This window comes from Oryctolagus cuniculus, chromosome 18 (assembly GCF_964237555.1).
Source record: "Oryctolagus cuniculus chromosome 18, mOryCun1.1, whole genome shotgun sequence".
NCBI lineage: Eukaryota > Metazoa > Chordata > Mammalia > Lagomorpha > Leporidae > Oryctolagus > Oryctolagus cuniculus.
The window spans coordinates 46,516,699-46,542,249 of NC_091449.1; the positions used below are offsets into that span (position 1 = coordinate 46,516,699).

General features: G+C 36.3%; 1 long non-coding RNA gene across 2 annotated transcripts in view; it reads right to left on the bottom strand.

Moving 5' to 3' along the window:
- LOC127491313 (uncharacterized) overlaps window positions 1-13,792 on the bottom strand; it is a 29,302-nt gene extending 15,510 nt beyond the window's left edge. For both annotated transcript variants that reach the window (XR_007919937.2, XR_007919938.2), the window contains exons 1-3: window positions 13,395-13,792; window positions 7,806-7,952; window positions 372-519 (exon numbers count right to left, since the gene is read on the bottom strand). This is a non-coding gene — a long non-coding RNA (uncharacterized lncRNA). The remainder of the gene's footprint in view (window positions 1-371; window positions 520-7,805; window positions 7,953-13,394) is intronic.
- Between the last annotated feature and the right edge of the window lie 11,759 nt (window positions 13,793-25,551).

Below are 25,551 nucleotides of genomic sequence, written 5' to 3' on the forward strand. Positions count from 1 at the left end.
ACAGCAGTAACGTAAATCTTAACCCTTAAGATAATAAAATATTTTATGAGGATATGCTTAGTCACCATATATGTCCTTAGCCCCAGCTTTAAAGATGAACTCACTTAATTATTAATTAAATATCTGGGCCAAGTTCTTGAATGTTTATACAGTAAAGGACCAATTAATTACTTATACGATCTTAGACATGTAACTCATCCCATGGTTATATATGTCGTATTCAGTTTCAGGAACATAGAGAATGCTCCTATTTCTACAATCATAAATGACCAAATATCTCTGTGAGATTTTGAAGTAGACCAATTTACAGGTGATTAGTTTATAAGTATGAAATAGATTTAGCTGATCAATATTCACCCATGGACACTTACCTAGATTGAAGTGGTGCTTTGTGGATGGAGAAAGCTCTGCTCAAGGTCTGCTGTCCCTATATATTCATGCCACAGATTCCTTAAGGTTTCTCAGCTCTACTTGTGTTTTCATGGTGCCCAAAGCCTGCTGCTGCTGGCCACTTGTCTCCTATGTAGACACAAAGTAAGCTAAATATCTACTTCTATTAATTTGCAAGTACCTTATTTCTCATGTCTATGACTTTTTAACCATAGAATAGGATGGGTTTGAAGAAATGAATAAAGCATATGAAAATCTACCTAAAATATGTGCATGTCACATCATTTGGTATATGTTTACAAATATTGTCTTTTCTGAATTGTATTCCTTACATAATAATATATGTTTCTTTCCTCATTTTATGATCTTTGTTGTAAATCCCATACATCCACCTCTACTTTCAAAAACTTAACATGCTTGTTTGTATTTCATTGTTTTTATTTACATATGAAGTCAATATAAAAAAATTAAAAAATTTTAAACCAATGTACACTCAGTGAACTCTTCCTTATATTTTTCTGTATTTAAAATTAAAATATAATAAAAAGAAACTGCATAACGTTATTCAAAATTTTGAAAAGCCTATCACATTCAGGGTAAAAAAGTTTTGTATTTATTTCTTAAATAATGGGTGGGAGCATAAACAGTGGGACCCTGAGATGCCAGAGTCAGCAATTGTAATGGGCCCAACCCTCACATTCTCTGAGGTTTATAAGGCCTGCCCAGGAGGCCAGAGTTCAGTTTGAATTTGTCTTGTTCACAGCACATAGATCCACTGCACATCCCCATATACTGCTTTCTGTCAACATGCAGTGTTTCTCCTGGGTAATACTAAAGAGACCATTAACAGTTCTCATTAGATCTATACTGTCACTCATCTGCTATGAACATTTTTGGAATTATTTTTTTCAGAACCTAACAAGAGAACACTCATACAGGCAAAAGTGGATTTAAAATGAGCCAAAGCCAAGAGTTACAAGATATCCTTTATCAGTGAAAAAAAGACATTTTGGGGCAGGCCATGTGGTGTAGGTGGTTAGGCTGCCCCTTGGCATTCCAGCATCCCACGTTAGAGTGCCAGTTCAGGCCCATCTGTTCCTCAGTTCAGATCCAGAATCCTGCTAATGCATCTGGGAGGGAGCAAGGGACTGTTCTGCTCTTGCCACCCTCTTAAAAGACATGGTTGCTGGTTCCTGACTTTGACCTGGCCCATCCTTGGCTGCTGTGGGCATTTGGGGAGTGATTCAGCAGATGGAGGATCTCCCTGTCTTTCTATTGCTTGCTGCCTTCCCAATAAATCAATAAACTTATAAACAGAGAGGTTCTTGATAAGTAACACATTCTTCCAATCCTTCCATTTATTCTTTTTTAATCACAATTGCTTTATTTAGGTATTTTTATTTATGTATGCTCATTTTATTTCAGAGAGAGAGATACAGAGAGAGGGAGATTGTTCCCATCCAGTGATTCATGCCACAGATGTCCACAATGACTGGGCTATACCAGGCTGAATCCAGAAGTCCAGAAATCTATTAAAGTCTCCTACATGGGTGTCAGGGGTCCAAGCACTTCAGTCATTTCCAACTGCCTCCCAGGGAATGCATTAGTAAGAAGTTGGAATCAGAATTGGAACTGGGGGGCCGGCTCTGTGACATAGTAGGCTAAGCCTCCGCCTGCAGCGCTAGCATCCCTGGTCTGTGTCCCGGCTACTCACTCTATCTCCAGTACAGCTCTCCTCTATGGCCTGGGGATGCAGTGGAAGATGGTTCAAGTGCTTGGGTCTCTGCACCCATGTGGGAGACCCAGAAGTTCCTGGCTCCTAGCTGCAGATCAGCCCAGCTCAGGCTGTTGTAGCTGTTTGGGGAATGAGCCAGTGCATAGAAGAGCTCTCTCTGTCTCTCCCTCTGTCTGTAACTTCACCTCTCAAATAAATAAAGTATTAAAAAAAAAAAAAAACAGAACTGGGACTCAAACGCAGACATTTGATATAGAATGCATTCATCCCAGCAGGCATTTTCACTGCTGCCCCAAACAGCTGCCCCATCCATTTATAATTCTTTTTTTTTTTTTACCAGATCAAAGGGAAATTACTGGTAATCCACATAACCACAAGCTTGATTAGCTTTATGAAGTGGCCTCTTCAGCTATTCATCAATTAAACTAACTGGTTTTAGCTAACATCTAACTCTCATATGTTCTAGTCAGTATTGAAAACACTTTGGCTATATTAATTTAGATTGTACTTCCAGTGATTCCCATAGGTGAGGACTGACATTATTCTGTCTGATAGAAAATAGAAAGGAAGCAAAGAAAATGTCAATGGGAGCAATGACTTGAATGTTTTTGTACCTGGATGGACTCTCAGGAACGTCCTAAATTAAGGGAAGAACTGATGTTCTTGCAATCAGTGAAATGAACTCCCCCCAGGTAAGAGGTAAGCCTTGGATGAGGGACATCCTTCTGTTGAGGGGGATTCGTAGGGAAGTTCTTTAAGTATGAGCACTTAGCAGGAAGCTTCAGCTGTTGGGAGAGTTGATACTTTGGTCCTGAAGGCAGATCTGTGCCATGCGTGAAAGCATCTACACCCGGCTGAAAGGGTAAGCCCTAAATATGCTATGAAGCAGTGGATACATGAGAGCATACACTGATAAATGAGGGGATGGTTGAACTATATTATCCTCATTTATTGTTTGGCTGTGAATTCAGCCCTCCTGTGAGGAAGTATCCTATTCACCATGTTCAGCTTTCTGTCCTCCATTTGAAAAAGAAAACACAGTATGAAACATCATCACGGGATACCATATGTGGCAAATGATGGCTATGGAATATGAGAGCCATCTAGAAAAACAGGGACTATTCAACTTTTGGTGCAGACACCTCTGGCCACCTAAGACAAACAGAAGGAATTGCTGGCATGTGTCAAAACATTACCATGAAGAATAATGACTCTAGAAATAATACTAGTATCAAAACCAGAACAAAAGAGGGAGTGAATTGCCATATTGTGGGCTTTGTGGTAAGTATATTACATGTACCATCATACTTGCTTCTTAAAATTCCCTGCATATCAGGGTATCACAACCAGATGAAGTAATAGAAGTTTGCGAAGGCAGAATAATTTGTTCGATGTGACACAGCTTGACAGTTACGCAAAATATACTTGAACATGGATATTTCTAGATCACAATCCAGTGTCTTGCTGACAGAGGCTGTAACTGTATTTTTCAATCAATAGATACAACTAAAGCCTACTTTAGCCTTCAGAGACATATAATGCCTCTAAATTTCACAACAAGTCTATTGTTTGCAATGATGTCTGAGATATTTGATATTAACACTCATTTGGTAGTTTGCTATTAAACATTATTTTTGGAATTTATTGTTGTGTTTCTTCATCATAATTTGTCTGATAAGCGAAGCAGCAGTGTAGCAGCGACAGTTCTTGTGGTTCCAATGAGAAGGTTTAGGCTCAGATGAGGACTCCTTTTGTTGTTTTCGATTCTCTGGTCTGCTGCCTCATTCCATTATCCAGCTAAATTGGTGGAATTGCCGCCGTCTTTCCGGGCTGATACCATTCTGGATATTTTAAGTTATCTGGGCTGAATTTTAACAGTATAAAAATAAGCAGCATACAGACTGCTGTGACTTACTTCTGTGATGATTCCTGTCTCTAAGTCAAACACAGAGAGTTTCCAAGAGGCTAAGTGACTTCTACAAATATCACTGAGATTGAACATGGAGCCATAAAAAAAAGAAAGACAAAAAGATGTCTATCTCAAAGTTTTTTTTTAACCATGTGTTTTGCTACCACAACACATTTATTTACTTATTTTAATTGTTTATTAACTGGTAATACTTCCATATTTTATGAGTAAAGTACAGTAAGTTGACCAAATCAAATAACTGGCATTTCCCTTTTTTAAACTTTCACACTGTAAAGAGAGCATGAAGTATTTTTCTTTCTGTGCCTGGCTTATTCCCTTAACATAATAACCTCTAGTTATTAAGCATTTTGTTGCAAGCATCAGTATTTCATTCTCTTTTATGCCTGAAGAGTATTGCATTGTGTATATGTACCACATTTTTCTGTACCATGTATTTTAATTAAAATTATAATTATTGTATTGAAAGAGCAAGTGTGAGTGAGATCTTGCATCCACTGGGTAACTTCCTTAATGCTCACAACAGTTAGCAGCTGGAACACAATCTAGGTCTCCTACATGATTGACAAGAACCCAAGTACTGAGTCACCATTTCCTGCTCCCGGGGTGTGCATTAGCAGGAAGCTGGATTAGAAGTGGGTAACAGAAACTCATACTAAGTCTTCTGATAAGGGATGTGACCATCCTAAGCAACAACTGAACCATAGAGCCAAATTCCTGCCCCTACTTTCCATCTTTTTACAAAATAGCTGTAGCCCTTGATGTACTAGGAAAACATCACTTTTTTTTTTTTTTTTTTTTTTTTTTTTTTACTTTTTTGATCCCTGCTTCTGAAATACTTAAGTGGTGTTTCTATTAAGCTGATGGCAAAAGTGTGGAGCCACAATCAGGTGAGACTTGGGAGAAATCTCCTGCTTCAGATACGAACCATATGTGTCTCTCTGCTTCTGGGAACCCACTGAATGATACTGAACAGTGTATTTTTTCTCCTTCAGGAGTTGAGCTCTTTCCACCTGGTGCTGGATACTTTTATTTACTTATTTATTTTTTGAAAGGCAGAGTTACAGACAGAGAGGGAGAGTCCAAGAAAAGGGTCTTACAAATGCAAGTTCATTCCCCAAATGGTTGCAACGTCCTGAGCTGGGCTAACCCTTAGCCAGGAGCTTCTTCCGGGTCTTCCACATGGTTGCAGGGGTCCAAGCATATGGGCCAAATTCTGCTGCTTTCCAAGACCATTAGCAGAGAGCTGGATCAGAAGAGGAGCAGCCAAGACATGAACTGGTGCCCATGTGGGATGCTGGCACCACAGGCAGAGGCTTAGCTTGCTATGCCTCAGTGCCAGACTTGAACACTATTTTTTTTTAAAGCTACTGCTTTTTCTCTCTGTGTTGTATCTTTTACTTTACCAAAAACACCCAAAATCTTTTGAAGTAAGGTCATTACTTTGATCAGTACCAATTCTGTTGCATCTAATGATCTCTGTTTTATCCATTTTTCAATGTCAAAGGATTTGTTTCATCTTCAACTTTTTTCCATTTGGATAGTCAGAGAAACTTTCGTCTTTTTTCAGTCAAGTAATTCATATTTTTTCTGAACATTTGCTTAACAACTCTATTATTTACATTTTAGCAAAACAATTCAAGTTAGAATTTGCTGTTCATTCTCCTCTCTTCATCAGCATAATATTTATATTACTTATATTAACATGTACTGACATAATGACAAATAATTTCAACACATGGTAGCAGGAACCATAATAGCAATATGTGAACATAGCAATGGGAGAAAATTCAATTCTGATGGTAGAATTATATTTTTAAGATTTATTTGTTTATTTGGTTGGAAAGTATAGGGACCGAGAGACAGATACAGACAGAGAGAAAGAGAGCGAGAGAGAGAGAAGAGTGATCTTGCATCTACTGATTCACTGCATATATGATGTTACAGCCAGGGCTGGCCTAGGTCCTCCAAGTGTTCCACATGGGTGGCAGGTCTCAAGCACTTGGGGCATCTTCTCCTGATTTTGAAGGTGCATTAACAAGGGTCTGGATTGGAAACAGAGTAGTTGGGCCATGAATTGGCACTCAAATATGGGATGCCAGCATTATAGGTGGTGGCTTAATCTGCTGGACTATACTGCCCATCCCTGGTAATTCAATATAAGTGACTGTTTATATTACAAAAGACCCTTGAGCTTGATTGTACAAAGTAAGAAGGAGAGTATGAGAAAAGGAAGGGCAGATTAAATGACTCAAAAAATTGCATTAATGATGATTAATGAGGTTAAGACATCAAGGAACCGAAAATCTGTATCAGACTTCTGGAGATGCAATTACTGAGTGATTTTAAACAATAAAAATGGTTTTCACTGCCTTTACAATAGAAAGTGCAAGCAAGGTTGTCTTCTGGTGAAGCCTCTACCCTTGACTTAAAGATGGATGCCTTTTCTGTCTGTGTTTCTTTGTGTGTACACTTCCTTGGTGTTTCTTCCCTTTTTTCACAAGGATACCAGTTTTATTGGATTAGGACTCTAGTCCTGATATGTCTTGCACTATTTATAAGGGTTCCAGTGTTAATGGGCTCTATCTTATAGCCTTATTTGCCTATCATTACTTTCTTAAAGGCATAATCTCCACATGAAGTCACATTTGGGGTTCTGCCTTATACAAATACGTTGTTGGGGAACACAATTCTTCCCATCGCTCTTGCACTCTGGATCTTCCAAATCCACGTATTCCTTTTATGTAAAATCATTCACTCCATTCCAAAGAGCCTCAAACTGTAACACATTTCAATATCAATTCTGAGTCCAAAGTTTTATCTAAATATAATCTAAGTCAGGTATGATTCATTCTAAAGCATAATTCTTACTCAGTTGTGCACCTGTGAAACCAGACAAATAATTTGCTTCCAAAATACAGTTGTGACCCAGGCATAGGATACACGTTCATTCCAGTAAAGTAATAACAAGCAGAAGAAAGATGAGCTGGGTCACAAGCAAATCTAAAGCATCACAAGGCAATTCCATTAGATGCTGGAGCTTGAAAATAATCACCTGGCTCACTGGAGGTTTCAGCATGCCTCTGATGGATCCACGCAGGGATCCTGCTTTATTATAGGGTGATAACCTTGCCTGAAAAGCTATAGCTGAGAGCCCCTGCTCCCAGGGCTGGAGGTCACGGCCTTGCCCCTGAAGCACTGGACAATGCATTCTGCGCACCAAAATCGAGGACGAGATTGTCTCTTCATTCAAAACTGACGAGGAGACAGCCTCTGAATCACATTCAAGTCCGTTTTTCCATTTTCCTAAAGAATAAGGCATGTTTTACATCCCATAGCTCTACTATTCTACCTGGAGAATTTCTAAAACTCAAAATCCTTCCTTATTTCATCCTCCTTTCAAAAAAAAAAAAAAGTAGCATATTGGCTGGTGTCATTCGATCTATATTTCAGGTTTCTGTTTATATGGCTGTTTGAAATTATGTGTAATCTTTATGTAACAAGTGTTCAAGTATCCTGGTGTTCTCCCCAGAATACTTTTTTTTTTTTTTTTGCAATATGGATAGGTTGGTAATTTTCCAAATTTTTAACTTTCAATTATTTTTGCTTAGGGATTCCTCCCACATTTTACTATAAGCAGCAAGTAGAAAACAGAAGGTACTCGCAGTAATCTGATGAGAAATCTCTACAACGAAATACCCAAATTCATTACTTTACCATCCACTTTATAATAAGCATAGAAATATGCTTCACCTAAGTCTGTCGCCTTTCCTCCAATGTCAAGTGACATTATCCACATTTCCATGTGAGACCTCACCAGAATCACCTTTCATATCCGTATTTCTACAAGGCACCTTCGAGACAATCTTCATCTTCCCATGTGACATAACAAGAGCTCATCTGGGAAATGAGAAGGATTATTTTAATGGAGTAGGGATCAGAAAACTATAGGGCCTATACGTTCTATGAGAAGCTGAAAAAAGGTAGTGGATTCTGAAGCACAGAAATCGTATTTAGGCTGTTTTTATTTTTCGGACACAAAGCTCCTTGTGGGGTAGGAGTGGGTATACCATTAGGAACAAATGACCAGGGCTGGCATTGTAGAATAGTGGGTTAAGCTGCTCCTTCGACGCCAGCATCCCACGTGGGCAAAGGTTTGAATCTCGGCTGCTCCACTTCTAATACAGTCCCCTGCTAATGTGCCTGGGAAAGCAGTGAGTGATGGCCCAAGTCCTTGGGCCTCTGCCACCCAAATGAGAGCTCTGGAAAAAGCTAATGGCTCCTGGCTCTTGATTCCTGGCTTTGCACCAGCCTGGCTGTGGCTACTGTATCTATTTAGGTAATGAACCAGTGAATGGAAGATTTTCTTTCTCTCTCTCTCTCTCAGTCTGCCTTTCAAATAAATAAATATTGAAAAAAGGACAAGAAATGACAGCAGTAACAAAGGTAAAGCTAAAGGGTATATTCTATGAACTATCACATCAAGTTTCCCCTGAATTTAAGAGCACTGATAACTTCAAATTTTGTACCATAGACACATTGTAACTAAGAAGAGTATAGCATAAAATTCTCTTAACTGATAGGTATCAGCAGTGAAATTAAACAGTAGAAAGGAAGCGACAGAAAACAAGGTCATATTCATATTCCGAACTGTTTATATTTCATTTCATATTCCTATTATGAACTGTTATATTCTTAAGTGTTTGGCTGTTTCTCCTTACTCATCTTTTGGAGGTTTTTTTTTTCTGGAAGAACTTCAGGAAACAAAGTCTAGCTGAAGTCAAGCTTGTACAGGAATATATTGCCCAATGTATTGTGCACAATTGTGTTGTGCTTTGAAATCACCTAGACAATATTTCAGGAACAGATTGATAAATTTCATTCCAGAATTTTTGGAATAGGTATGGGAGAACCCAGGAATGTACATTGTTCTCAAGTGATGCTGAAGTTGTTGGTCTTCACTTTGGGAACCTTTGTCAAAGAGGAAGCTCCAGACATTTGTTCTACTGAAATGCCCAAAAGGTACAAATACTACAGCTAGCACACACACACACACGTGCACACACGTGCACACACAAACATAGTGTATACATAATGCATTTTCTATATAATATACAACTCTACAACTAAAGGAAACGCATAGATGTTTAGAAAAGGACAGAGAAATCTTAGAATCTAATAATCAGGTATATGAATTTGTGAGATCTGGAGAAATCAACTTTAAATTGGGACAATATAACCATAAATATTGTAGAAAAATGGATTTCTCCTTATAAGCCACAGCTCTAACAAATTAGAATTCTGATAGTGAAATTTTAAATGAAAGCTTTCAACTATCTATCATTTTATCCATCTATCAACACATTCACTTATTTATTTTCTAAATATTCGTGAGCACTTAATAGATTCGACCTACTAATAAATGAGTGCATTGCCTTGATTTTGTTTCAAAAGGTAAATATCTTTTTCAGAATATATTACTAATTCTTTTGGTTGTAATCTGACCACAAATTCTAGAATGAGGATAAATATTCTGAAATAAACATCCAAAGTATTAATTTGCTTTCTTTTATTATTTCTCTCCCCTAATTCTGTTTATCTGTCAACCTATTTTCACTTCTTTCCTCTTCAGATGCTCTCTTACTCTTAAAATGCTAGAATTATCCATTCATAAGCGATGGTCAAGTAATTTTTGAGTTTCTGAATATTCTTTGGTTTGTCACACACAAGTCTTGATGTAAGTTCCATATTTTTCTCTCATTAAATATACTGTGGGGGACTTCTTTGTTGAGGAAGGGCTATTTGTCTCCTATTGAAATGAGAGATGAAAACAAAGTAAAAGAGACAAAGACAAACTGACATTTATTTTACATTTATTTTCCACTAATTTAAAATAATCATAAAGAAGAATTACTTTTTTTTAAAAAAGATTTGTTTATTTGAAAGAGTTATACAAAGAGAAGGAGAGGTATAGAGAAACAGAGAGAGAGACTGTTTCACTCCCCAATTGACTGCAATAGTAGGAGCTGCGCTGATCTGGAGCCAGGAGCCAGGAGCTTCTTCTAGGTCTCCCATGTGGGTGCAGGAGCTCAGGGACTTGGGCCATCTTATACTGCTTTCCCAGGCCATAGCAGAGAGCTGGATCAGAAGAGGAGCAGCCAGGACTAGAACTGGCGCCCATATGGGATGCCAGCACTGCAGGTGGTGGCTTTACTGGCTACGCCATAGGGCTGGCCCCTGGAAGAATTATTAAATCATACTGATTGCCAAGAAAACTGAGGCCTTGAGAGTTAAAACGGTAGGGAATTCATTTATCGTGACACTGGGATTTACCTCAGGCGTGCCTTAATCCAAATGAAAGCCTGAACAGTCTATTTATATCTAAAGAAATCACTGGGTATTGTCCTAAGGTTGGAGCCCTGGCCAGGGTTCTGCTCCTCATGTTGGGCATTTATTCTGATTATTTCATCTGAGATTTCCCCCAGTAGATTTTCTGTTTCTCAGTACATGGGGCAATTATATCAGTGAGTGATCTCCTCCTCCGTTAGAGCAATTGGTTCCCTCCAGTTTACCTGTGTCTGTGTGTAATATTAATATGCAGAGGTGTGTCCCCCTCTGCACTAACCTCCTCTTCACTCCAATTATGCAGGTGCCTGAGATCCACCATTGGTGTTGTTAGTTGTATTTAATTGAGAAAGATTCACAGGTCATAAATCTACAAAAATGGTGCTCAACCACGAGGTACATACAAATTAAAGTTCTAGATCGCATTTATTTCCCACTTTTTCTGTGCTCACAATATCCTCCTCTTGTTCATGTAATGAATCCTTATTTTTTTAATGACAGTGATTTGATGCCTTAAATTACCAGAAATCAAATTCATTTCCCTTAGCACTGGGCTTATAGGTGAGAACCTTCAGTTGTGCGTTCTCCAAACTTCTTGTAATGCTACTAAGTACAAGCAAACAAGCATCTACTACAGTAATTTTAATGTTTTCTCTCTATGTACTTGAAATATATTAAAAACAGAATGCGTTATTTGAAATATTAGTGATGTTCATGGATTAGAATCTTTATTGGTGAACAGAGAGCATATACAGACCACCCAGTCAGTGCAGCAGAACATATCTTGCTGACTCAAAGGGAACATCTTCCAATGACTGTGCTTTTCACATTCATTATTCAGGATCATATTTCAAAGTACTTAAGAATCCACATCTACCAAAGGTCATACCTCTCTTTGCTTTAGGTGATATTAAAGAAAATAACTACTTCTCTTGAACTATCCAGAGATTCAAATGTAATTTTGACATTTGCTGCTTTGAAATAATGGTGCTGATTAAAATTAAAATTATAATAGAAATTGAAAATTAAAATGACAAAAAAAGGCCCTGGAGTGCATACAAATGTATATAAAATAGAATCAAAGAAGAAGAGAATACCTGCAAAATAGTATGCCAGAATTCATTTTTGAAGTAAAATGTTAATAATTGTAATGGAGGCTTAAAACGATATGTGAAATTAGGCAGCTCTTACCACACTATCTTGAGTGCATGGTCACTTGAATTGTAAGAAACTAGATGGAACATGAATTAAGGTGCTCAAAACTAGAAAGGTCAGGATGCAAAAATTATTTGAACATTTTTTCATTCATTTCATAGCTTAAAAATTAAGAGGGAAATACAGAATAAACTCACCATTTTAGACATAGTATTTAACTCCCAAAATTAGTATTATTTAACTCCTATACCTATGTATAATAAATTACTTTGCACTTCAATTAGCCAATAAGTGACTTTAACCTCCCCTCTACTATGTGAACTTTGGCAGTCTCGTGTTAAATATCTAAGGAATAGATAATGAAAAAAATTCAAGGACACCCTCTTGATGACAGTTTAATTAGTGATTGTTATGTCAATTAATAACTTAATACCTCACCTTCAAACAAAATATGTGATCTTATCCCTATTCAAGTGTCCTGTAATTATTTTTGAAGGTTTATTTTTTTCTATTTAATTGAAATGCAGAGTTACAGAGAGAGAGAAGAGAGAGAGAATCTTCCATACACTGGTCACTCCCCAAATGGATGCAATGCCCAGGGCTGGGCCAGGCCAAAACCAGGAGCCTAGAATTTCTTCTGTGTCTCTCACATGGGTACAGGGGCCCAAGGACTGGAGCCATCCTCTACTGCTTTCCCAGCACATTAGCAGGGAGCTGGATTGGAAGTGGAGCAGCCAGGTATTACAGTCAGAGGTTTAACCTACTAGGACACCATGCTGGCCCCTTACCTAATTGTTTGAAAGATTGTATTAGTTCTCTATTGTTGTATAAAATATTAACAGAAACTTAGCAATTCACCAAAATGCTGTTTGCTTTTTTTCCAAGATGGCAGAAGTATTTCTCTTTCAGGTCTTCTAGAAACAGGTGGATTAAATGCTTTGTTTCTCAAAAGACTCACCTGATTAGGACAGCTTCACTAAGCAATGTTTCCCAGTTTTAAGATGAACTGCTTTGAGATCTTTTAATTATATCTGTAGAATTTGTTCACAGCACTATATCGATTAGTATTTCATGATATAAGATAAAGTGTCTATAACCTCAGTTCTTGGATCATTGAGGATATGTCAAAATTCCATCTACCACAAAAACTATGAGTGAAGTCTTTTTACATATCAAAAAGATTTTATAATAGACTTTCACTGGAGAACAGCATGAACTTGAAGGATCACAAAAAGAAATTTGAGTTCACACTCAGACTATCTTGTCTTAACTGTCAGGTTCTATCTAGTGAGTAAAACTTCTACTTCCCTCTGCGAAAGCAAATTTCCACATGCCTATAGATAGTCTATCTATTACATCTTGGCACATGTCTGCCAATATTTTAAAAATATATCCTATTGTACAGTAAATCATATGGTCTGTTTATGTGACTATTGGTATATAATAAGAAAATATGTATAAAATCTTGTAGCATGTTTGACTAATAGGAGGTACATAAAAAATAGTTGTGTTGATGCCTCTCTTTCACCAGCCTAGATTTGTAGAAATACTGTTGTGGAAAATATGCCACATCCAATGAAGAATACAAAAAAATAATCACCCACAGTTTAAGTTAGGCTAGGGTTGTCAGAAAATTAGGAAAAAACATGCAGACTCAAACATTTTAAGTAAATTCATTTTAAAAACTCGAGTTATCAACTATTTTTATGGGTATTGCTATATTAAGGTTCTTAGAAAAGACAGAATTTTTAAAATTTTTTTAAATATGAATTTTAAAATATGAATTTTCTCTCTAAATCAGTGAGAAAGAAAAGGAATGTATTCCAGCATGGAGAAACTTACATCAAACCCTGAGGATGAGCAACATCGGAGGTAATTAGAAGTTCCATGTGGACAGAACACAGCATTATGACAGAATCCAGTGACAGATGGAGTCAACAAGGTGAAGTCCATTACAAACAGTAAAGGATTTCTGACAGCCTGGCAAGGAATATATATGTTTTTAATAGGTGACTGACACAACCACAGCCTGTCAAATGATTGTAAGGGTCAAGAATTGAAAGAGGAAATGGGATCAGGAGAAGCTTCCTATTATTGAACAAAAATAATGGTGTCTTTAGCTAAGGTAGTAGTGGCGTAAAGAAAGAGGAAAGAGCAAAAATACAAGAATTAGAAGAATACACTTGTCCCTATGTGTGTACATACATGAAATAAAATAATGTGTATGTGTACACACAAGCACATCTATATACGCACATGTACATTCTTTTATTTCATATTTTTACATATGAATAAAAGTGCCTCAAAAACTACTCATGGATCTCCGGCAACTTTGCATCGAAATAAGCTTATCATTTAATTGAATTTTTGTTAGCTTTTTTTTTTTTTTAAACTTGAGAAGCAGAGAGACAGAGAGTGATAGAACGAAGGAGAGCTCTTATCTACTGGTTCACTGTCCAAATGCCCCTTACAGCTGGTTCTCAGCTGAGTTGAAGACAGGAGTCAGGAACTCATTCAGGATCTCTGATGTGAGTGCCAGGAGCTCAACATCAGCAGGCATTGGGGTCAGGATCTGAACCTGGATATCAAACCCAGGCATGCTGTGATGGGACTCAGGTGTCTTGCAGGCTAGGGTAAACACCAACCCCAATTCCACAATTTTTTGAAATGCCAATGTACACATCTTTATTGTTCCATCAACTCAAATAATTGCCATCGTGAATAGTGTAGGAAGTAGATAAAGTCAGGCCTGTTGTGGAATAGCAGGTGAAGCTGCTTCCTGTGGCACTGGTATCCCGTATGGGCACTAGTTCACATCCTGGATGCCCCACTTCTGATCTAGTTCCCTGCTAATGGCCTAGGAAAAGCAGTGGAGGTTGGCCCAAATGTTCACATCCTGGCCGCCTATGTAGGAGATCTGGATGAAGCTCCTGACACTTGGCTTCAGCCTGGCCCAGCCCTGGCTGTTGTAGTCATCTGGGGCATGAACCAGCAGATGGAAGATTCTCTCTCTCTCTCTCTCTCTCTCTCTCTCTCTCTCCCTCTGTCTCTGTAACTCTATCAAAGTAAATTAATAATTAAAAAATAAATAAAATCAAAGACAGTACTTTTGTGAATACTAACCAGATTTTGCACAATGCAGAAGACATTTACATAGATCTTAGATGTTTGAGTCCACCCAGAATGGCAGTTGACAAAAGGCAAACACTATGCACGCTCTCAATTTCTTGTAAATATTCTATCTATGTGACTTAGTATTTCTCAGCTCATTACTTGCAGGGAGAGTATAGGTTTTATGAGCAATCTTGACTGCCTTTTTTGTACTCCTCAGAAGTGTAATGGTCTCCCTCTGCATCTGGTAACTGATACCATTAATTAGACCTGACAAATTAATGATAGGTTATATTAACCACATTTGTCTAAGTGCTTCACAGATATCTCCCGCTTTCAGTGGAAAGCATTGCGACTAAAGGCAAATATTTAGAATTCTGAATTCCCCTATAGAGTCAGTTTTTCTAATATCAACATTATCTCAAACAGAATTTTACAAAGGGCCAGGCTAAAAATTCATGTCATGCTTTTTATCCAAAAGAAGCAACCTTTCTGTACATGATTCAGTTTGAACTCTCACCTAAATGGTTAAAAATCATCTATAGTTTCCCATTAGTTACCAAGTAAACATCATTCTTAGCTAGCTAAAGCACCACATGTTCTGTGTTTCCTAACATGTATTTTTTTATACAAACTATATAACTGCCAAGTTGAATTACTGGGTTATCCATGAGTATACCTTGAGATGTAATATCCTTTTAAAATTTACATCATTCACACTAGCGAGATTTGGCTGTTCTTACTTAGATCACCTTTGCTTTTTATCTTGAGAATGCAGCAAGACAAAAACACAACTTCATTCTTTGGTTTTCCAATGACAGCAAATATGTGGGTATTCAGGATAGACAGATGAAAGCACCAAATTCTTCATTTCACAAACTATGCACTTAGTACAATACCAAGATTGTGTATCAGAGTCAGCTACCAAGAAATGAGTGGAGAAAATTCAAGTATGTGTAGAATTCCCATTTCCTTGGCTCAGGCATCAGGTAATGTGGAGATTAGAGATGGAAAATTTAAAAGAGCAGCAGACTTAGGTTCTGAAGAATCTCCTTCAAGAGGAAAGCTAGGGTCAATAGTGGGTTGACTTACAAAGAAGGTATAGCCTGTTAGCCAAAGTCTATCTAGAATCTTTATCTCCCTACTCTACCCCAAGATGAGAGCTAGATCAGTGTGTCCTACAATCTAGTATCAGATGCCTTAGATGATTCATGGCCAAGCAGAGAAGGACTCATGCATCATTGAATGATTTTATTACTTTGTCTCTGAGGTGTTTCCTAATGATCCTCAGCACTTAGCCACAGCAGCCAAATTACCCACTCTGAATGGATCACCTGATTGGAGGGAGTTAGAAGGAACAATAAAGGACGGTTATATGTTGATAGAACGAGATGTGTGATCAGTTGTAATTCTATTTCACTGAAGCTTATTGACCAGGATGGAGAATATCTGGCCCATGGGCTATATGAGTCTCATGAAGTTATTTATATTGGCTTTGCTGGGCAACCTCAGAGGGGACTCAAAATTCAATAAATCTATAGCAGAGTAATTTTAAGTTGATAATTTTGTATGGCTTGTAAATGATGTTATAAATATACAAATGGCTCTTGACAGAAAAAAAGGTAACCACTCCTTTAACAGACCAATATTGAAGTTCTAAAAGAAGTTACCATTCAAAATTCTCATTGTCTAAAATGGAAAATTCAGGCGTGATTCAAAAAGAATGTGTGCACATGTATGCAATCACAAAAATTGCCTTTTTCTGTAAAACTAGGGAATTCAAAATGGACGTATAGGAATTGTCATTATTAAGGCTTCTGATCCACATTGAATTCACTGTACCTGCACTGGGTTATTTGCATCATAGAAATAACTTTCTCACTCATCTCAATCTCCTCTTTCTCTGCACAAGAATTTTCTCCATTGCTGACATGCAAGGAGATCTCACATTTGAAATATGAGCAGTTACCAGCTAGAGTGTAATCCATCACCATTAGGGAATGGGAATTGGTGTACCAATGACTCAGTCTCCAAGCCTCTGATCCTATAATTTTGAGCATGTGCCAACCATTTTTCAACAAGTTCTCACTGTCTTCCAAATTTTTTTGCCCAAAGGAATAATTAACAAATTTTACATGAATTTTCTTCCTTTCTTTTTCATTTTACTCATTTCTTCAGTTAAAATTCCTGGAATCACATCCCAACTGAAATATCTGAATTCAAAGTCTTAACTCAGTGTCTTCTTTTGGAAAAATATAAATGAAGATAGTACTGTTTCCCCCTCTTTTCCCTTCATTCCAATAAGAATTGGTACCCATTCAACTATTTTATTGACTCTCCTGTTATCAATGATTCACAAGTTTATTTCCCCTACAAAAATTTAAGTTCCTTAAATATAAAATCATAACTTCATTCAACATTGTAACTTTAATTCTCATGACATCAATAAATGGTTGTTTAAGGAATAAATGAATGGAAGAATTTAAAATGTGGAGATATAAAATCCGTGACTTGTTCTATGCATTATTAAATATTCCTCTGACTAATATGGCAATAACTGAGATGATAATAGCAGATGGTAATTTCCATATCCCCTAAGTATTTAAATCTTGGCTACCATACAAGAGATTTCAAAAAACTAAGCTGTCCTCTTTCAGGAGAAGTAAACTAAAGTAGACAAAATTTGAAGTATTACAGTAGTGAAAACATTTGGCCATCACAGCTAGGTGCAAGCAGGTAAGACAACATATTGGACTAAGGAATTCAGGAGCATCTGGGAAAGTTTAGGAAAAAATGAGATAAATAAGATTACTTTAGTTTCCATGTTTTTCACTCTAGTAACTAACCCTCTATGTTTAGGCACTTCTTTCCATCTGAAATAGTTGTTAACTAGTGGGAGCAGACAGTATACAAAACTTTTGTTGCCATGTGTCAGGTAGCTTGCTACATTTCATGCCTGAATAAATGCAAATGAAATTTTAATAGAAGGAGATGGTATAGCAAATGGCTCTTTATACAGCAGGGAATAAGAGAAATGTCTCCCATGGAGAAGCTCATGGTGACAATATGTCTGATTCATATTTAAATTGCCAGAATAAAAGCAAATATCCTTAAGTTCAGGCATGCTAATGAGCAAGAATCAGAATTGGGTTTTTCTTTACTGTTGAACTGTCTAATGTTTGTTGAAAGAAACAAACAAAGCATAATGGCTCCAAATATAGCACCAAGGTGTTATAAGCATTGTAACTTGCAGACTAGCATGGAATGATCTTTTACAAGACCCTTTGAAATGGCAATGTTTCTTCAGCAACATGATTTCCCATGACAACATATGTTGTCATGGTTTGCTGAAATTTTCAACTGAATTTCTTTAATTTGGGACATATGATGGCATTTCAAAATGTTTGTGGGAAAATGGAATTAAAACATAAGTTGATTTTGGTACAATTATTTTTCAAACTCCCTGAGTGTGAGGAGTCTTCAAAATGGTAATGAAAAAAATACGAAAAATTATGCATGGATTTCAAAATCTTTTGCACTAAAACAAATGCATCTTTTAGTTCCATTTTTGCCATGAACTTTTTGATGGCAAATTTGACTTTTAATACAGATAGAAATATTGACTCGTACAGGCATTGGTTTCCTTTTTAACAAAAATAGCATATTTTTCTACTTCCCCTCCCCTCAAAAAGATATCATTTATGCATTTTATTTATTAAAGAAATATGACTTTTATTTTGATCTATTAATAATATAAATATTGCCAATCAAGACTTTATTTTATGTAATTAGTTTGTTTTGCTAAAATGAATCAGCATAATTTTATATTAATAAAGAAACATATTCAAAATTTTAATTGGTTCATGTGGTCTAGTTGTGGGAAAAATACATCAATTACAATTTATTACCTGGTCACAAACTTCCTTTGGAAAAATTCCATTTATTAGAGAATTTTGATGTTGTTCTTATAGGTATGTTATTATGTGAGAATGTCAAAAGTGGGGTCCATGTTCACTATATCATTTGCTAATTGCATAATACACATTTTACAACTATTGTATAAAGATATACTCTGGAAGACCCCCAAATCATCTTGTTAATATTCTCCTCTATAAAAAAAAAACTTTCATGCGTTTCTCAGATTTAGAAGACTGACAGAGGAAGATGGAAGAGTAGTGCCCTATCTCCACACCCGCATTTACACATACAGTCTAGGATATGAGGAATGTAAAATTTGGGGAGAATACTTGGCAATTTGGGATGTCAGAGATAAGGGCGCTAGGATCAGAAAATGTAAGAAAAAGTATATGTTGGTCATGCATTGTTATACGTTGATCCTACATTTTGCTGTAAAATATTATATGTAACTACTTATGAATTCATTAAGATAAAATAATGCAGCTTTTGTATCCATGATAAGAATGATAAAAGAAGACATGGTGAAATCTTCAATTACTGTTTGTCTTTGTGTGAGTTTGTGTCTGTGTGCAGGCATACATACACACTTTTCTCTCTGAGAATTTAATTTAATTGCAGCACTTTTATTACCATGGTGTTTAGTAAGATCTAACAGACATAAGTGAAACTTTTTTAAGAAAGTAAATTTCAATGATGTAGAATTCTTATTACCCGGCAAGTAATTGGATCAAGGGAACAAGAGAGCCATTTATGAAAATCTCATTATTAGAGTGATTTTAATGTTATTTTTCCATTTCAAAGAATTCAGTTTTGAAGTATTATTCAGTCACTTCATAAATCAAAAAACCAAAGAACTGTGTGTGTACATTTGGACATATTTGTGTATTCACTACTGTGAAGCACAGTAGTTGACACTAGGAGATACATGTCACAGTCCTTGCCTTCATGTTTATAATGGGAGATATGACATCGCAAAAACCTTATTTTAGGGATTTTCATTTGCTATAATGACTTCTATCTTGGTTAGAATCTAGTAGGGCATGGAAGTACAATATAGTTCCAGGGATTGCTCTTGAGAATCAAAATGAAAAATGAGTGAAAACAAGATCTCCAAATAAAAATGTAGATCTGCCAATTTTAGGGTATATTGGGTATGAGAGATCATTAGCATCTAAATCACATGATGCCATAAAAGCATTTAATATACTAAGCTCCACTGTAAATATGCAGATTATTATAACTCTGTTTGGGCTAAATTATTATTATCACTTTTTTAATAAAAAGATTCATTTAGTTATTTGAAAAGCAGAGTTACAGAGAAAGAGAGAGAGAGGCTTCAACTTCGCCCAGCTGCTATTGCAGGCATTTGAAGAGTGAATCAGTAGATGAAAAATTCTCTTTTTCTTTCTTATCCTTTTTAAAGTTCTAAAATGGTATTTTATGATTTGTGTCATTGTTGTATTTCTTTTATCAAGTTACAGATATTTGGAGATTCTAACTCCTTCATTCCCACTGATGTAATTTTATTCTGTTCTCTCTCTTTGGAGCCTACGTAGTTAGTTTTAAATAAAAAGATACTAAATTGGTAGATTTTTCTTGAGCAGTTGTATTATCACAGAATACATTCACAGTAGGATAAATCTTAAAATAATTGATCAAGGAGAAGTCAATGAAATAGTTGTATTTGAAAAAATGAGTCAACTGAGAAAAGAATACAAATAATAAAAATGCAGTTTCTCAAGCATAATTATATTTATGTAAATGTCACACCAAAATAAAATTATTTCATTCAATTAATTGTTATCATATAGTCAAAATGCAAAGTCCAAAATTTAAAAGACTTCATTTATAAAAGCAGAAAGGAAAAGTTCTATTTGAAGGAATCCTAAGAGTCTGAGAGGAGGTTTTTGTGTTTTATGTTATAACTAACTCTAAACTCTCTAAGATAACTTTAATTCTGAATCTGTTGACAACTTGTGATATGGCAGGGAAAATTGTTTCTCCCAGTGCCTCATTTTTTTAATTTGTAAAATAACAAAAATAATAGTATTTATATTTACCTTTCTAAAAATAAAAGTATATTTTTAGAAGTATTTATTGGGACAAGCATTGTGGCATAGTGGGTTAAACTGGTATCCAATATGGGCACTGGTTTAAGTCCCTGCTGCTCCACTTCCAATCCAGCTTCCTGCAATGTACCTAGAAAAACAGCAGAAAGCGGCCCAAATGCTTGGGCCCCAGCCACCCACATGAGAGATCTGGAAGAAACTCCTGACTCCTGGCTTCAGCCTGGCCCAATTTTGGGAGTAGACCTGCAGATGGAAGATCTCTCTGTCTCTCCTAATTGGCCAGGTCTGGGCCAAGCCAAAGACAGGTGCCAGGAACTTCTTTCAGGTCTCCCATGTTGGTAGCAGGTGTCTAAGTACTTGGGCCATCTTCTTCTGCTTTTCCTGAACCATTATCATGGAGCTGGATTGAAAGTGAGGCAGCCGGGACATGAACCGGTACCCATTTGGGATGTTGGTACTGCAGGAGGCGGCTTTCTCTGCTGCATCAAAACATGGACCCTGTCTTGCTCTTTTTTGATATTACATAGCCACTCAGATTTTATACTGCTGCTCATTTAATGGTGTGTCTTTTCTATGCTTTCAATCTATTTGTATTTTTGAATTTAATAGATGTCTTCCGTAGACCATGAGTTAAGATTTTATTTTTTGTCAAGGCTTCTGAACTTTTCATAAAATAGTTAATTCTGTTTGTATTTTAGGTAATTAATATTACCACTTACCTATTTGTGATGTTTGCTAGTTTTTTATTATTTAAATTTATTTTCATTTTTTACTTTTTTATAGTACTTAGCATCCAGTGTCATATCCCTTCAGGAACACCTACTTATTTCCATCCATCTTCCTTGTGTGGTTATTCTAAAGTGCATTATATTTCAGTGTGACATCTAGACTCTAAACATTATTTTATAGTTATTTTCCCAGACAACTAACTGTAAAATCAGCTCAGAGGAGACATTTTCATGTATTTCTCCTTCATCTTTATCAATGATTCATATTTTACTTTTTATTGACAATTATTGTACATGTTTATTGGATACAGTGTGACGTTTCAAAACATACACACAGCATGTACTGAAAAAGATAAGGGTGATCGACATTGCCCCTTCTTAGACATTACTTTACGAGTGGAACAGTAGGGCTTCTTCCTTGTATTTGTTCATAAACTATATGGTAGGTTTTTGTAAACCCAGGTCATCCTACTATGCTGTATGGAATAAGAAACATTCTTTCAATATAACTGATTAAATACCTGTTACTTAAACTCTCTTTTCCTACCCTACCATTGCTGTCTTCTGATAATCACTATTTTGTGGTTAGAAGAAGTTTTTGCCTTCTGCATATGTGTGAAAACATAGAGTATTCGTCTTTCTGTGTCTGGTTTGTCTCACATAACATGATGTCCTCCAGTTCCATACATTTTGCTACAAATTACAAAATTTCTGTCCTTTTATGTCTGAATAGCATTCTATTGTGTGTGTGTATGCATTTTCTTTGTCCATTCAACTGATAATAGATATCTCGATTGAGTCTATCTCTTCACTACTGAGACTGCTGCTGCAATGAATATGGTCAAACACATATTGTTTGATTTATTTCCTTGTATGGATTTATTTATTTATTTATTTATTTGACAGGCAGAGTGGGCAGTGAGAGAGAGAGACAGAGAGAAAGGTCTTCCTTTACCGTTGGTTCATCCTTCAATGGCCGTTGTGGCCGGCACACTGCACTGATCCGAAGGCAGGAGCCAGGTGCTTCTCCTGGTCTCCCATGCGGGTACAGAGCCCAAGAACTTGGGCCATCCTCCACTGCCCTTCCTGGCCACAGCAGATAGCTGGACTGGAAGAGGTGCAACCAGGACAGAATCTGGTGCCCCGACTGGGACTAGAACCCGGTGTGCCGGCGCCGCAGGCACAGGTTTAGCCTATTGAGCCGCGGTGCCAGCGTTCCTTGTATGGATTTAAATGTTTTTCATCCTAAATATGCTCTGTTGGCAACAGATTATCTTCATTTTTTTATGAATGGTTTGTATTTCATATTTAATTCAAATAATAATTTTTTACTTCTTACAACTTTCTGAATAAACAAAACCACTATATTTGAGGTTCTACTTTGATAAAAGATGAGTCCAAATTTTATTCGATTCCTTTTGTGCACATTAATTTCCTTATGCTGATTTCAAGTTTTCTCTTTGTTTTCTTTATTGTTTTTACTATGACACTGTTGTATGTGAATCCATGTTTAACATACTTGAGAAGTTTTCAAATATTGTGTCTTTGAATATTGTACTGTTATTTTCTCTTTTCTCCTGGCATTCACATTCTTCATATATTGATAGATGCAATGATGTCCTAAATTTTATTTCTGAAACTTTATTTTTCTTTAGTTGTCCTTTTCCTCACTATTTTTTTGCATCCCATATCTGTATCAGTCTGTCTTAAAGTTTCTGATAACAGTCATTCCTCATTTAACAATGGGAATATATACTAAAAAATGCATTGCTATGTGATTTTGCTATTGTTACAACATCACAGAACCTACTTACACAAGTTAAGACAGCAATGACATCACTAGATGATGTCTCATGCTACCATCCATGTATATGCAGGTCACAATTGTGTGAACCACTGTTATCTTTCTGTCAGTTCAGATCAACCTTCGAGACTTTCATGAATTTTTCATGGCAACTAAAAAATTTCTTCCTGCATTTCAGAAATCCTTATCTACCATTTCTTGGATAGAAGCTCCACCAAATAAAGATGGGACAGGTGGAGACAGGCGGCCTCTGATCTGTTGGCTTCTGCTCACATGAAGTTTACCCTCTGCAGTATGAATCTGAGTGGTGGAGATGAGTAATTCTGGTAACCTCTCCCTTACAGTGGAATCCTATGGTGCTTGACCGGGCGTCAGGGGAGGAGGCTTCACCTTTTTCTCCACAAAACCTGAAACAACTATAGTGCTTAGCTGGGAAAAGATGAGTGAGGCAGTGGCCATGACTTATGCTTTACCAACTTTCACTCTTCCCATTGGGATTTATAGATTTTCTTGAATACACATTTTTTTTTATTTGCTATACACCTTCAGGAAAAATTTCATATACTTTACAATTTTCATCAGTTTTCGTTAGTTTCATAAGATCAGGTCTATGATGCTTTTCACATAACTATTCTAGAAGTTGTGTTCAGTTTTATTTTCACGTACTTGATATTTATAGAGTCCACAGAGTCTGATACTTATAAAGTGCTCACAGAATGCTTTGTGTAAAATAAAGGAAAGAAAAGAATGAGTGAACTAGGCTGAAGAATTCCAGTAACTTGGCCAGCATATGTTAGAAAGTTGACTGTCCCCACACACAAAGCCTCAATCCTACATATTTATAACTCCAGGTTGTTTTTTTACAGCTTTTGAAATGTTATGTAAGGGATATGTTTGATTTCAGTTCTAAACACAGCCGATAGCTCAGAATCTAAGTGTGCCAAGGAAGTGGGTTGGATCTCCATGGAAACGAGATATCCTTCCCCTTGACATATTTTTCAATGAATTAGTGTCTTTCAATATAGATTAGTCTGTGCCCCCTAGAGAAAGAAGTCTGGCTCATTGTCAATTCAAATTGGACAAGAGTGCACAGAGGAGAATCAACACCTTTCTCTTCTATTATTGTGTTCAGCAAAACTTTCCAAAGAATCTTTACATAGTATTTCAAGGGAAACAAAATTGTATTTGTATTTATTTTATTAAAAGGGATCTAGTCCCCTGTTAGCTAGCTGTTGTTATCATGTCTAACATTCCCAAAACCTGGGAATTTACAATTAGCCTAATGAGCACGATCTTAGTTCTAGGTCAGGGCTACCTAGGGTAAACAGGTTTTCTCTTTTTAGAGTCACTGCACATCTTTTTCATGGCAGCAATAAAAGAAATCCAGAGTGCAATAAACTACACATTGAGTTCTTATCCTTTGTTTTTGTTGCCCATCTATGAAAATGGTCTCCTTCAAACACGAAACAAAAATATCCTGGGGCTTAGTAAGAAGTATTTAATAAACTTCTAGGTTTTTATGCTCTTGTTTTGTTTGGAGATGTGTTATTCATTTTCAGCTTACCAGAAATCCAGCATTTAGATGGTCAAAAGCAAGGATAATTATATTTCTTTAGATATTTAAGGACAAAACAACTGAAATGCATTTTTTATCATTCATCTTGCTACAGTAATGAAAAAAATATGTGTTAAAATAACATAGTGAGGCAGAAAACAGGCTTGATAGCAAAGGTACCTCAAAAACCTTTAGGGCTCCCATTGTTTAGGCAGAGAACTTGGATAATTACCTTTGTGCAACATCATAAAACTGCCTTTATTATATCTTTCATTTATTTCATTTGGGCTTGTTTGTCTTGTCTCATATATTTATATGGGGGAAAACTTTATTTCTGAAAAAATCTCTATAATGATGGGAGAAAATGGGTCAATAAAAATATGAAATATCTTCTGATATAGAATTATTTCTTATTCATGCCTACAAAATTTATTTAACACGGTTTTTAGAAGTCTGTGAAATCTTTGGATTATAACAATAATATTTGTCAAACGATCATCTCTCAAATAACAACTGTTTGCCATTGACCAATTACGCTTTTATTGATCAAGTGGTAAATGATCATGTGGTATATGAAGAAATCATGACATCAACAGTATTTCTGGCACACACATGGGTAATCCCTGTGCTTTTAATATCTTTATCAATGAATGAGAAAAGAAGTATTTCCCTTTTTTAAGACAAAATATAAAATTTTAAGTCACAAAATATGAAGTATAGAAACTTTATAAATAACAAGTCAGAACTGTACTAAATATCTTTTAAATCACAATTACAGTTTCTAATTTTTATACTTTATAAACCCCATGAACAC